Here is a 12,373-nt window from a genome sequence, read left to right on the forward strand (position 1 = left end):
AAACTGATTGGAAATTAAACCCATGTCTCTCTAGTCAATTGATTTTTAAAGGTTTATTTATTTATATATTTGTGGGGGGGGCGGGCACAGAGGGAGAGAGCAAGAATCTCAAGCAGACTCCCTGCTGTGGGGGGACCTTGACTCCTGCCTGGATCTCACACTGAGATCATGACCTGAGCTGAAATCAGAGATGCCTAACTGACTGAGCCACCCAGGTGCCCCAAGTGATTTTTGTGTTTTGTTTTGTTTTGTTTTAAGATTTTATTTATTTATTTGACAGACAGAGATCCCAAGTAGGCAGAGAGGCAGGCAGAGAGAGGAGGAAGCAGGCTTCCCGCTGAGCAGAGAGCCCGATGCCGGGCTCGCTCCCATGACCCTGGGATCATGACCCGAGCCAAAGGCAGAGACTTAACCCACTAAGCCACCCAGGTGCCCCAAATGATTTTTGACAAGCACACAAAGATCTTTCAATGGGGAAAGAACAGTCTTTCCAATAAATGGTGCTAAGAAAACTGGATATCCACATACAAAAAGAATGAAATTAGACCCTTTCCTCATAATATATATAAGAATTAACTAAAAATTGATCAACGACCCGAATGTAAACCTAAAAATACGAAACTTTGAAGAAAATGTAGGAGTAAATCATCATGACCTTCAATTTGGCAATGGATTCTTAGGATACCAAAGCACATATAACAAGAGAAAAGGAAAAACTGGGATTCATCAAAACTGAAAATTTGTGTGTATCAAAGCCACATTTTGTAAACACCCCTACAACTCAAGAACAGAAAGATACCTGGCGAAAGATTTCAATAAACATTCCTCCAAAGAAGATACACATAAGCACGTGGGAAAAAATTCTAAAAGTCATGATCAGGGAAAGGCATATCAGAACCGCAATACGAGTGACAGCGGCAGGATGTCAGACTTGGAAGGCTCCAGGTCCATATTCCCTTATAGCAAAGAATAAAAACTAAAAACAAAATTCTAGGAATTGGCCAAAATAATTTTCATACGCGTTTTAGAAATCTAAAACCTACAGCAACAAGTAAATGCTCAATCAAGTAAAATCACACTGAAGAAGTAGGAAATTTTGTGAGGCTTTTACTTCCTCTTACCCCAATGCTGGCACAATCAGGAAGAACTGTCCTGTTTCACAGTTCCCTCCTTTGGGCTGAAAGCAGCAACACAATTCATTTGCAACATTCCAGTTTGTCTTTGGGCTGCCTAATCGACTTTTCTATCTTCTACCTGAATTGGAGTTCGGACAGGTAATGGTGGCACAGTTCAGATGTTATGCTGTAATGGACCACAGAAGTCAGTGGCAGGCATCATGGTTCAAAAATCTGCAGGGGGACTGTGACCTGTGGATGCCTAGGGCAGAAGATCACAGGGAGAGAAATGCAATAGAACCTGTAAGGCCCACAGAAGATGGGTGATATTCTTTAGAACTTAAGATATTTACTATTTTTTAAAAGATTTATTTATTTATTTGAGAGAAAGAGAGAGGGAGAAACTTTAGCTGACTTCTGCACTGAGGGCAGAGCCTGATGCGGGGCTCAATCCCAGGACCCAGAGATCACAACCTGAAGGGAGACCAGGTTGAATGCTTAACTGACTGTGACACCCAGGTGCCTCTAGAAATTAAGCAGGTGGTGTATGAGGAACACTGAGCAAAAAGCACAGATACAGGCACAGTAAATGCTGGGGGGGAGCGGTGGTATGAAGAAGACCTTGTGTTTTCACCCGGGGCTGACACAAGGCTCAGAACACACCCTACTAATAAGTGAAGGCCTACCCCACCAGTCTGCATAGACTCAGAGACAGTTTTATCAAATGCCCAGTTTTCAACAGAATTCATATGGCATGCAAAGAAACAGGAAAACATGATCCAATCAATGGACCAAAATAAATACCCTGAAACCATTACTGAAGAAATATTAGAATCACTAGGCAATGAGTTTAAAATGACTGTTTTATATATATTCAGCTAACTAAAGGAAAATAGACAAAAGAGTAAAGGAAATTAGAAAAATGACATGAGCAAAATGAGAGTATCATCAAAGAGAAATTCAAAAAATAAAGAACGGAACAAATTCTGGACCTGACAAATCCAATAACTGAATTTTGAAATTCCACAGCTCACTCAAAAAAGTTGTTAAATGAGGGGCACCTGGGTGTTTCAGTTGGCTAATTGTCTGCCTTCAGCTCCTTGAATTGAGCTCCAGGTCCTGGGATTGAGCCCCGCATGGGGCTCCCTGCTCAGTGAGGAGTCTGCTTCTCTTTCTCCCTCTGTCTGCTGCTCTGCCTACTTGAGCTCTCTCTGTGTCAAATAAATACATAAAATCTTTAAAAAAAAAAAAAAAGTTGATGAATGAGTTGGCACATGTGAAAACAGCTCACTGGAAATTATCAAGTCTGACGAGTGAAAAGGAAAAATATGAATAAAAGTCAATTAAGCATTAGAGACTTATGGGACCTTGCAGATTAACACCTGCAGTAAGGGATCCACAAAAGGAAAAGAAAGAGAGAAATGAACAGTGTAATTTTCTGAAGAATAGGAAAAGCTTCCCAAGTGTGAGGAAAGACAAGGATTTACAGATCCAAGAACCTCAATGAACTAATAGCATAAACCCCAAGAGACACACAGCAAAATACATTAACATCAAAATGTTGAAAAACAAAGAATATTAAAAGCAGCAAAAGAAAAGACATTGAGGGACGCCTGGGTGGCTCAGTTGGTTAAGCAGCTGCCTTCAGTTCGGGTCATGATCCCAACGTCCTGGGATCGAGTCCCACGTCGGGCTCCTTGCTCAGCGGGGAGCCTGCTTCTCCCTCTACCTCTGCCTGCCATTCTGTCTGCCTGTGCTCGCTCGCTCTCCCTCTCTCTCTCTGATAAATAAATAAAATCTTTAAAAAAAAAAAAAAAAAGAAAGAAAAGACATTGATCTTGTACAAAGGATCCTCCATAGCAGATTTTGCAGTGGAAACTCTGAAGTCTAGAAGGCAGTGGAATGATAGACTTAAAAAGCTAAAAGAGTCACAGACCTGTACCCCTGGGGATAAAAATATATGTTTATAAAAAATAAAAAATAAAAAAAAAAAAAAAAAAAAAAAAAAAAAAAGCTAAAAGAGGGGCAGGGGCTGACTCGGTTAGTAGAACATGTGACTCTTGAACTTACCATTGTGAGTTCAAGCCCCATATGGGGCACGGACATTACTTTAAAAAAAAAAAAAAAAAAAAAGTTAAAGGGACCTCGGTGGCTCAGTAAGTTAAGCTTCTGACTCTTGATCTCAGCTCAGGTCTGGAGCCTACTTTAAAAAAAAAAAAAAAATTAAAATGCTAAAAGACACCCTGTCAACTGAGGATTTTATATGTGGCAAAACTGTTGTTCAGAATAATGAAGGAGAAACTAAGACTGTCCCCAGATAAAGAAAAACTTAGGGAGTTCATTATCACTAGACATTCTGTACAAGAAATCCCAAAGGAAGAATTTCGGGTAGAAATGAAAAGAAGCTACACAGTGACTCAAAGCTATATGGAAATATAAGAAAATAGTAGAGGCAAATATATGGGGGAAAATATAAAAGCCAGTATTTTTGTAATCTTGGTTTGTAACCATTTTTTTCTCTACAGAATATAAAAGATATATGAATAAAAAAGTCATATCAGGGCGCCTGGGTGGCTCAGTGGATTAAGCCACTGCCCTCGGCTCAGGTCATGATCTTGGGGTCCTGGGATTGAGCCCCGCATTGGGCTCTCTGCTCCATAGGGAGCCTGCTTCCTCCTGACTCTGCTACTTGTAATCTCTCTCTCTGTCAAATAAATAAATAAAATCTTTAAAAAAAAAAAAGTCATATATTTACATTAATGGGTACAAATACATAAAAATGTTAACTTACGACTTCATTATTCTAAAGTGGGTGAAAGTAGAACTGAAAAGGAGTACAGACTTTGTATACAATCAAAGTTCATGTCAATTTTAAACTTTGGATATTATACATACTTCCCACGGTAACCACAACCAAGATATCTATAGAACATATGCAAAAGGAAAACAAAAGGGAATCAAAAAGGGTCATTATTATGGATACAGAGCTTCAGTTTAGGAAGGTGAGAAAGTTCTGGAGATGGGTGGTAATGACTGCATAACAATGTAAGTGTACTTAATGCCACTGAACTGTAACTTTAAATGATTAATATGGGGTGCCTGGGTGGCTCAGCGGGTTAAGCCTTTGCCTTTGGCTCAGGTCATGATCCCAGAGTCCTGGGATCAAGCCCCACATCAGGCTCTCTGCTCAGCAGGGAGCCTGCTCCCCCGCTCTCTCTGCCTGCCTCTCTGCCTACTTGTGATCTCTATATCAAATAAAGAAAGAAAGAAATCTTTTACAAAATGATTAATATGATAAATCTTATTTAAATATATTTTAGCAGAGTAAAACTCTACAATGAGATACTACTTTATACTTACTAGGTTATCTACAAAGAAAAAGTCAGATGGGGAACCTGGGTGGCCCAGTCAGTTGAGTGTCTGCCTTTGGCTTGGGTCATGATTCCAGGGTCCTGGGATAAAGTCCTGCATCAGGCTCCCTGCTCAGTGGAAGTCTGCTTCTCCCTCTTCCTCTGTCCCTCCTTCTGCCTCATCTCTCTCTCTTGTTCTGCGCTCTCTCTCAAATAAAATCTTAAAAAAAAAAAAAAAAGAAAAGAAAAGAAGTGTTGGTAGGATGTGGGCAAATCAGAACCCTCTTACGTTGTTGACTGAAATTTTAAAACTCTGGAAAACAGTCTGGCAGTTTTCCAAAATGTTCAAAATAAGAGCTACCATGTGACACAGCAGTTCAACTGGTAGGGATACAGAAAAGAAACAAAAATGTAGGGCGCCTGGGTGGCTCAGTGGGTTGGGCCGCTGCCTTCGGCTCGGGTCATGATCTCAGGGTCCTGGGATCGAGTCCCGCATTGGGCTCTCTGCTCAGCAGGGAGCCTGCTTCCCTCTTTCTCTCTCTCTGCCTGCCTCTCCATCTACTTGTGATTTCTCTCTGTCAAATGAATAAATAAAATCTTAAAAAAAAACAAAAAACAAAAATGTACATCTACACAAAAACTCGAACACAATATTCTTTGCAGCATTATTCATAATAATCAAAAGGTGGAAAACACCCAGATGTCCTTAATATCATGAGATCAATGTAATGTGGTATAGCCCTACAGTGGCATGTTACTCAGCCATGAAGAGCAGGGAAGCACTAATATGTTACAACAAGCGTGAGCCTCGAAAACCTGTTAAGTGAAAGATATCAGACACAAAAGACAGCATATCAGATGACTGCATTTATATGAAAAGTCTAGAAAAAGAAAAATAGAGATTAGTGTTTTCTGGGGGCTCAGGTGTGAGGTGGAAAATAGAGGGGTAAGGAGATTCTTTTTGGGGTGATGAAAATGTTCTAATATTGGTTGTGGTGCTATGTGCATATATCTGAATATACTGAAAAAACACAACAGTATACTGGTGAATTGTATGGTATGTCAATTATACATCAATTTTAAAAAAATGAAGCAGCAGGGCAAAGTCCATCAGTGGTTCACTGATGGGAGAAGCAGATTCCAAAGAAGCCAGAGCTAGGAGATAAAGGAGACTATTAACAATAGTTATATTAATATTATATTAAATAGTTATATTAATATTAATAACTATTAACAATAAACATGCGTTACAGCTACCAATTTACTTGAATTGATGCAATTCTTTTTCTTTCTATCTTCCTGCTTTTAAACTCCTCTTGCTGAACTCACACACAAAATATATTCAATAAAAGGGACAACGGACAGACCTCTGGGAACAGAGTTCTCCAGTAATGGATTCAGAGCAGAGAACCTTCTGCACTGATGTAGGGAGAGAGTGGAGCAGAAAGGTTTCTAGCCAGTCCACCATCTGGTTGATGTAAATTGGACGAGGGATTATGACACTCACACATGCCCTGGGGAGATCTTCCTTCCTCATCCTACACCTTCTAGAGCTGAGGAGGAATGACATCATCCACACTAGAACCTCTTGCCTGGCTACCACAGACAGAAAGTAGAAAACAGAACTAACCAAGCCCAGCAAGCCCCACACAGACTCTCGGACTCCTTGTTGTATATATCCCTGAAAGAGGTGTGATCTTCAAGTATGATAATGGATTGGTATTTTTTTCTTCTTAATTTTATTAATGTTTGCTTTATATACTTTAAAGTTACATTTCTGTCAAAACAAAATATTTTATCTTCCTCTAAAAATAATCCCTCTATTATTAATGAAATATGCTCCTTTATCATTCATAACACTCTGGTTTCAAAATGTACTTTGGAGATACCAATATACTTTTACAAACTTTCTCACAGTATTAGTTTACTGTATCTTTTAAAAATTTTTTTCTTTTTAAAGACTTTATTTATTTGAGAGAAAGGACACAGGGGAGAGTGAGAGGGTGAAGCAGGCTCCTCCATGAGCAGAGAGCCCAATGTGGATCTTGATCGAGGACCCTGAGATCATGACCTGAGCCAAAGGCAGACAATTAACTGACTGAGACACCCAGACACCCCCTTTCTATTTTTTAAACTTCAATATATCAGAATTCTTTTATTTAAAACACCTCTTACTGAAAATAGCAAATAGCTTTTTTTAAAAAAAAATTCCAATCTGACACTGTCTTTAGTTTGGAGTATTTAGTCCTTTTACCTTTAAAGTGCCTTTTTAAAAAAAGATTTCATTTATTTATTTGACAGATCACAAGCAGGCAGAGAAGAAAGCAGAGAGAAAGGAGGAAGCAGGGACGCCTGGGTGGCTCAGTTGGTTGGGCAGCTGCCTTCGGCTCAGGTCATGATCCCGGCGTCCTGGGATCGAGTCCCACGTCGGGCTCCTTGCTCCGCAGGGAGCCTGCTTCTTCCTCTGACTCTGCCTTCCACTCTGTCTGCCTGTGCTCGCTCTCGCTTGCTCTCTTTCTGACAAATAAATAAATAAATCTTTAAAAAAAAAAAAAAAAAAGAAAGGAGGAAGCAGACTCCCCGCTGAGTAGAGAGCCCAATGCAGGACTCGATCCAAGGACCCGAGCCAAAGGCAGAGGCTTAACCCACTGAGCCACCCAGGTGCCCCGAAAGTGCTTTTCACAGGATTTAATAAGCCTGTTACCCTTTTGGTTTTCTGTCTGTCCCATCTGTACTTACTACTCTCTCCTTTTCTCAACTTTTTTTGGATTAATCAAATTTATTATCCCATTCCATTCCACTATTAAAATTCCCACTATACATCCTCATATAATTTTTTTACATGGTTACTTACACTTAAGCATGTACACTCAAACAGAACAAAATTTCTCCAAATAAGTGAAAATTGATGGAGGGGGGAGAGTCTTACTTCTTTTATGTATAAAGCGCAAATATACACATAGCACATAAAGAGATACACAGGGTATATGTATCTGTGGTTCTAAACTGTCATAGGGGAACTCAATTAGGAAAAAAACAATGTCTAAAGATGTTTCCTCTGGAGGGCAATAGGGAAAAGAAGTTTGCCAGGTGCCCCCAGCTACACTGCATCAATTTGACCCCTAGAGGGGCTTGAAAGGGAGTAGCTCAATTACACCACATAGCTGCTCCCTGCCTATGCTTGACCCTCAGTAAAAACCAGGGACACCAAAGCTCAGGTGAGATTCCATGGCTAAACTTCACATGTATTCTTACAAACTGTTTCTGGGAGAATTAAGCACTACTGTGTGACTCCAGTGGAAGCTCACATCTGGGTTTTCCTGCTCTTCAGCCTATGCGAATTTTCTCCTCACTGATATGAAACTATATCCTTTCATAACCACCATTTTTCCTAATTTTGTAAGCCCTAGCACATCATCAAATTTAAGGATGGTTTTGGGGAACTCCCACAAACCATGGCTTTGATGTAACCTGGTCAAGACCTTCTAGCTTTGGGGATGTCTCCATAATATCTTTCCTCAAGAACTACAAAGGTACACTGCCTCATTTTTTAAATAGTTCTTACCATACCCTAGCAGAGTTTTAGTCCTATTCATAGTGTTCTATTTACACAATCAAGTATAAACAAGGGATGAGAGCTATGTCTCTTTAATGTAGGCACTTAATAAATACCTGATGTTCGACTTATTTTTATTTTTAAGAACTTATTTATTTATTTGACAGAGATCACAAGTGGGCAGAGAGGGAGGCAGGGGGCGCGGGGAAGCAGGCTCCCTGCCAAGCACAAAGCCCGATGCAGGACTCCATCCCAGGACCCTGAGATCATGCCCTGAGCCAAAGGCAGAGGCTTATTAACCCACTGAGCCACCCAGGTGCCCACTGATATTTGACTTATAAATGCAACTTCTAGAAATTCTTAAGAATTTCTTAAAATTCGGGACGCCTGGGTGGCTCAGTTGGTTAAGCAGCTGCCTTCGGCTCAGGTCATGATCCCAGCGTCCTGGGATCGAGTCCCACATCGGGCTCCTTGCTCCGCGGGGAGCCTGCTTCTCCCTCTGACTTTGCCTTCCACTCTGTCTGCCTGTGCTCGTTCTCACTCTCTCTCATAAATAAATAAAATCTTTAAAAAAAAAAAAGAATTTCTTAAAATTCTATCATAAAGATCTATATATATTACAAAGTAGTTTATGATAATTCTAAATATCTAAGATTAGGCAATAGGTTAAATAAAATATGGTGAGCTATATGTTATCACTCTATGGATCTCTGACATTGATCCATATTAAATGTTGATGAAAAATGTTTTCTGATGAATTAGACATCAGATTTAAAAAGAGATTAGAGGCTGGATACTGTCATAATAAAGAACATAGCATCTGTCATCCAAAATTCAGGTTGTTAACTTTATCTTTGGTTGTTACTGTGTAGCTTTTTACTATATTACTTAACTGACTTTATTTCCTCATCAGCAAAATGGGAAAAACAAGATACCTACGTCAAAGTGTTCCTCTATGTATCAAATGAAATAAAACATAAAGCACTTTCAGTGGCATATAATAAACACCAAATTACACCAAGTAAAAGTTGCCCATTAATTAATGAACTTGTAAAGAATATTTCATTTCCCTTGTTTCATTATCTTTTAAAATTCCCTTTGTGCTTCTTTTTCTTACAGTAAAATTTGAAATTCTTAAGCTGTGCTTCCATGTCATGTTAACTCAGTTCAGTGTCCAGTCTTCAGATTTCAATTCTTCCTCATTAATATTTGTCGCAAAGACTCTCAAAAGCAAAGGAAGACAATATATTCTTGCTCTCCACATAAGGCTGCACACATATAACCAGCTCAAAAAATGTGATCTAATAAGTAACGACTCGAGCATAATAATAAAAGGCTCAATCTTGTTCCTATGTCCAATACAGGAGTTACTGCATACTTATTTCTGTTCCCATAAATCTGTCCTTTCAAGTATAATGTGTATAATGATGTGTGTATGACACCTGGATCTCCCAGATCATTCCTATGTCCTATGAAAGAAACCACAATCTTTAAAAAATATGAAATTCTGAATAGCAGTCTTAATTCATATTTTGTTACCCTGGTCACTGAAATTCCAAAAGTTTTGAATACTTGGATGTGTCAAATCACACGGTGACCATTGCCAGTATCTACTTATAACTACTTGCCTAGAAATATGGAAAAACTGCAACTTTGTCTCTTTTATGTGGCAAATCCATGTGCCAAATTTCCTGTTGGCAGAAACAAAATAAAAAACATATCCAGAGCGCCTGGGTGGCTCAGTGGATTAAAGCCTCTGCCTTCGGCTCAGGTCATGATCCCAGGATCCTGGGATCTAGTCCCGCATGGGGCTCTCTGCTCAGCAGGGACCCTGCTTCCTCCTTCTCTCTCTCTGCCTGCCTCTCTGCCTACTTGTGATCTTTGTCTGTCAAATAAATAAATAAAATCTTAAAAAAAAAAAAAACATATCCAGACGCAAATACCCTCAACAAAACAGCAAAATGAATTCAACAATATTAAAAGGATCATATACTATGATCAAATGAGATTCCAAGGATGCTAGGATGCTTCCATATCTACAAATTAATCAACACACAATGAAGGATCAACAAAATGAAGGGTAGAAGGATAAAAAAGGATAAAGCCACATGATCATCTCAACAGATGCAGAAAAAGACATTTGACAAAATTCAACATCAGTTTGTTAAAAATGCAACAAAGTGGGTACTGGGTGGCTCAGTGGGTTAAGCCTCTGCCTTCAGCTCAGGTCATGATCTCAGGGTTCTGAAATCGAACCCCCCACTGGGCTCTCTGCTCAGCAGGGAGCCTGCTTTCCCTGCTCTCTCTCTGCCTGCCACTCTGCCTACTTGTGATCTCCATCCATCAAATAAATAAATAAATAAAATCTTTAAAAAAAATAAATAATAGGGACGCCTGGGTGGCTCAGTCGGTTAAGCAGCTGCCTTCAGCTCAGGTCGTGATCCCAGGACGCTGGGCTCCTTGCTTAGCGGGGAGCCTGTTTCTCCGTCTACCTCTGCCGCCACTCTGCCTGCCTGTGCTCGCTCGCTCGCTCGCTCTCTCGGGCAAATAAATAAATAAAATCTTAAAATAATAATAATAATAAAGGCAATTAAATCTTCAAGGTTTACTTGTTTGAATTTTGTTTTTTATTTTTCCAAAGCATTTGGTGGCAGCAGTAGAATCTAAAGAGAACTACTGGCATTTGGGGAAAATGAGGAACACAGGTGTGGCAGCCCTTGAACCCATCTAAATTCACTGTCTTGCCATTTCCAAAGCCTGCTGGTTAAGTCCCTTCTTAGTTTGAGCTCTGCTCTCTTTGCATTTGAGCAACCGATCTAATTGCCTTTTAATCCAGGTTGAACAGGTCAGTCTAGACTGACATGAGGCTCTAACAGAGCTATTCCTTAGTCCTCGGTTCAGTCTGCAATTCCATGTCGGAATCTCTTCCCCAGTTCCAGTCCACAGTCCCCATTTACTACCTTTCTCCATTTCTAATATGCTGTCTTCTAGTTTGGTTCATGCTGGAATTGCGGGTGGTACACAACTTTCTCTTGGCCCGTCCACCATGACATCTCTTGGTTACTGTCAGTATGTTAAGGTACACACTTGTTTCTCTTGTTTATGGAAATAAATGCTTAGCTGATGGGATCTTTAAATTCCAAAAAGTTTAGCATTCCACCTTCTGGCACACTTGCTTATTTTATATCTAAGGTCTATGGCCCTGGAAGCTATAAAAATCTACCTGCTTGGTTTGAGTCCTAAAGAACTTGGCTTGGTAACCATCCAGCTGGGAACCCCAGAATAAGGCTAGACAGAAATAGGAGTTGTACCTTATTTACATCTAGACATGGTTGGGGAGAAATGTGGGTTAATTCCATTTGTGGTTAGGGTCCTATCAAACTGCTGCCAGCCCTCCTGGGAAATAATACAATGTAGAAATACAGTGGTCATGACAAGAAACAATCCAATTGTGTAAGATCATTTAAGCGCACTTGAAAGCAAGGCTTTCCAAATTAAACAGAACTGGCAAGGAGAAGCCCCCCAACAGTTTAAAAATTCCAAAATAGTGTCACTAAAAGATTAGGCTGAAGAAGCCTGGAAAAAATTAAATATGTAAGAGGTACCTACAGTAAAACACTGTAAGACTTAACTTCTAGGGCTCCCCTCTAACCTCCTTTGAGGGCTCATTCTACCAATCCTCTGAATTGTTTACCCACTGTGAAGATTACATAACTATAAGTAAAAGTCGGCCAAGTTAGTGGCCTTAGAGGCACCCCATTACCACCTTCAAAGGAGGGCCCCTCCCAGAGTTGACAGAAGTGAGGGATTTTCTGGTAAACTTACACATTTTCCTTTAAACAGTTAAGGGGAAACTCTGGTAGATATCAGAGCCTACAGAGTTGATCCTAGAAAAACTGGCAGAAGCCAGTAAAGGGGGGAAATTCTTACCAGAATCACTTCTTTTGAATCTCTATCTGTAATGCCCAGTTGAAAGGAAAATAAAATTTCACATCATCTCCTTCTTTCCAAATCTATATTGATCCTTTGTCTCTCAGGGATGCTACTGCCTTCTTGCACATCTGGTTGTGTGAGACTGGGCTTGGCTTTCTGCCTGCCTGGGATGAGCAGGTTGTTGGTTCTTACTCTTGGCTATATTTGGGAGTAACTCTGGATTTGGGGAAGGTACTATCCTTTACATGCTCTTTGTTGACCGTCTTAGATCGAAGGAAGGTTATTCAGTACTGCCAGAAATACTTAAAATTGGCACTATTTACCCATGAAGAAAGAAGCAAATTGAGGATAATATAGTTGGATAGGTGGATCAACCTACAATGTCAATTTAAGTTACAAGCCAATTCTCTGAGGAACTG

General features: G+C 39.9%; 1 protein-coding gene across 6 annotated transcripts in view; it reads right to left on the reverse strand.

Annotated features, from left to right (window-relative positions):
• ZNF529 (zinc finger protein 529) overlaps nt 1-12,373 on the reverse strand; it is a 76,885-nt gene that overhangs the window by 15,594 nt on the left and 48,918 nt on the right. The window contains exons 1-2 of one of the 6 annotated variants that reach the window (XM_013062806.2): nt 4,476-4,573; nt 1,122-1,377 (exon numbers count right to left, since the gene is read on the reverse strand). The exons of 3 other annotated variants lie outside the window; for them this stretch is intronic. The gene's annotated coding sequence lies outside the window, so the exon portion shown is untranslated. Of the gene's footprint in view, nt 1-1,121; nt 1,378-4,475; nt 4,574-12,373 lie in introns of those variants that run through there. 2 more of the 6 variants (XM_013062804.2, XM_013062807.2) reach the window with 2 other exon arrangements.

The sequence above is a fragment of the Mustela putorius genome, unplaced genomic scaffold (genome assembly GCF_011764305.1).
Source record: "Mustela putorius furo isolate JIRA1106 unplaced genomic scaffold, ASM1176430v1.1 tig00000174_pilon_pilon_pilon, whole genome shotgun sequence".
NCBI lineage: Eukaryota > Metazoa > Chordata > Mammalia > Carnivora > Mustelidae > Mustela > Mustela putorius.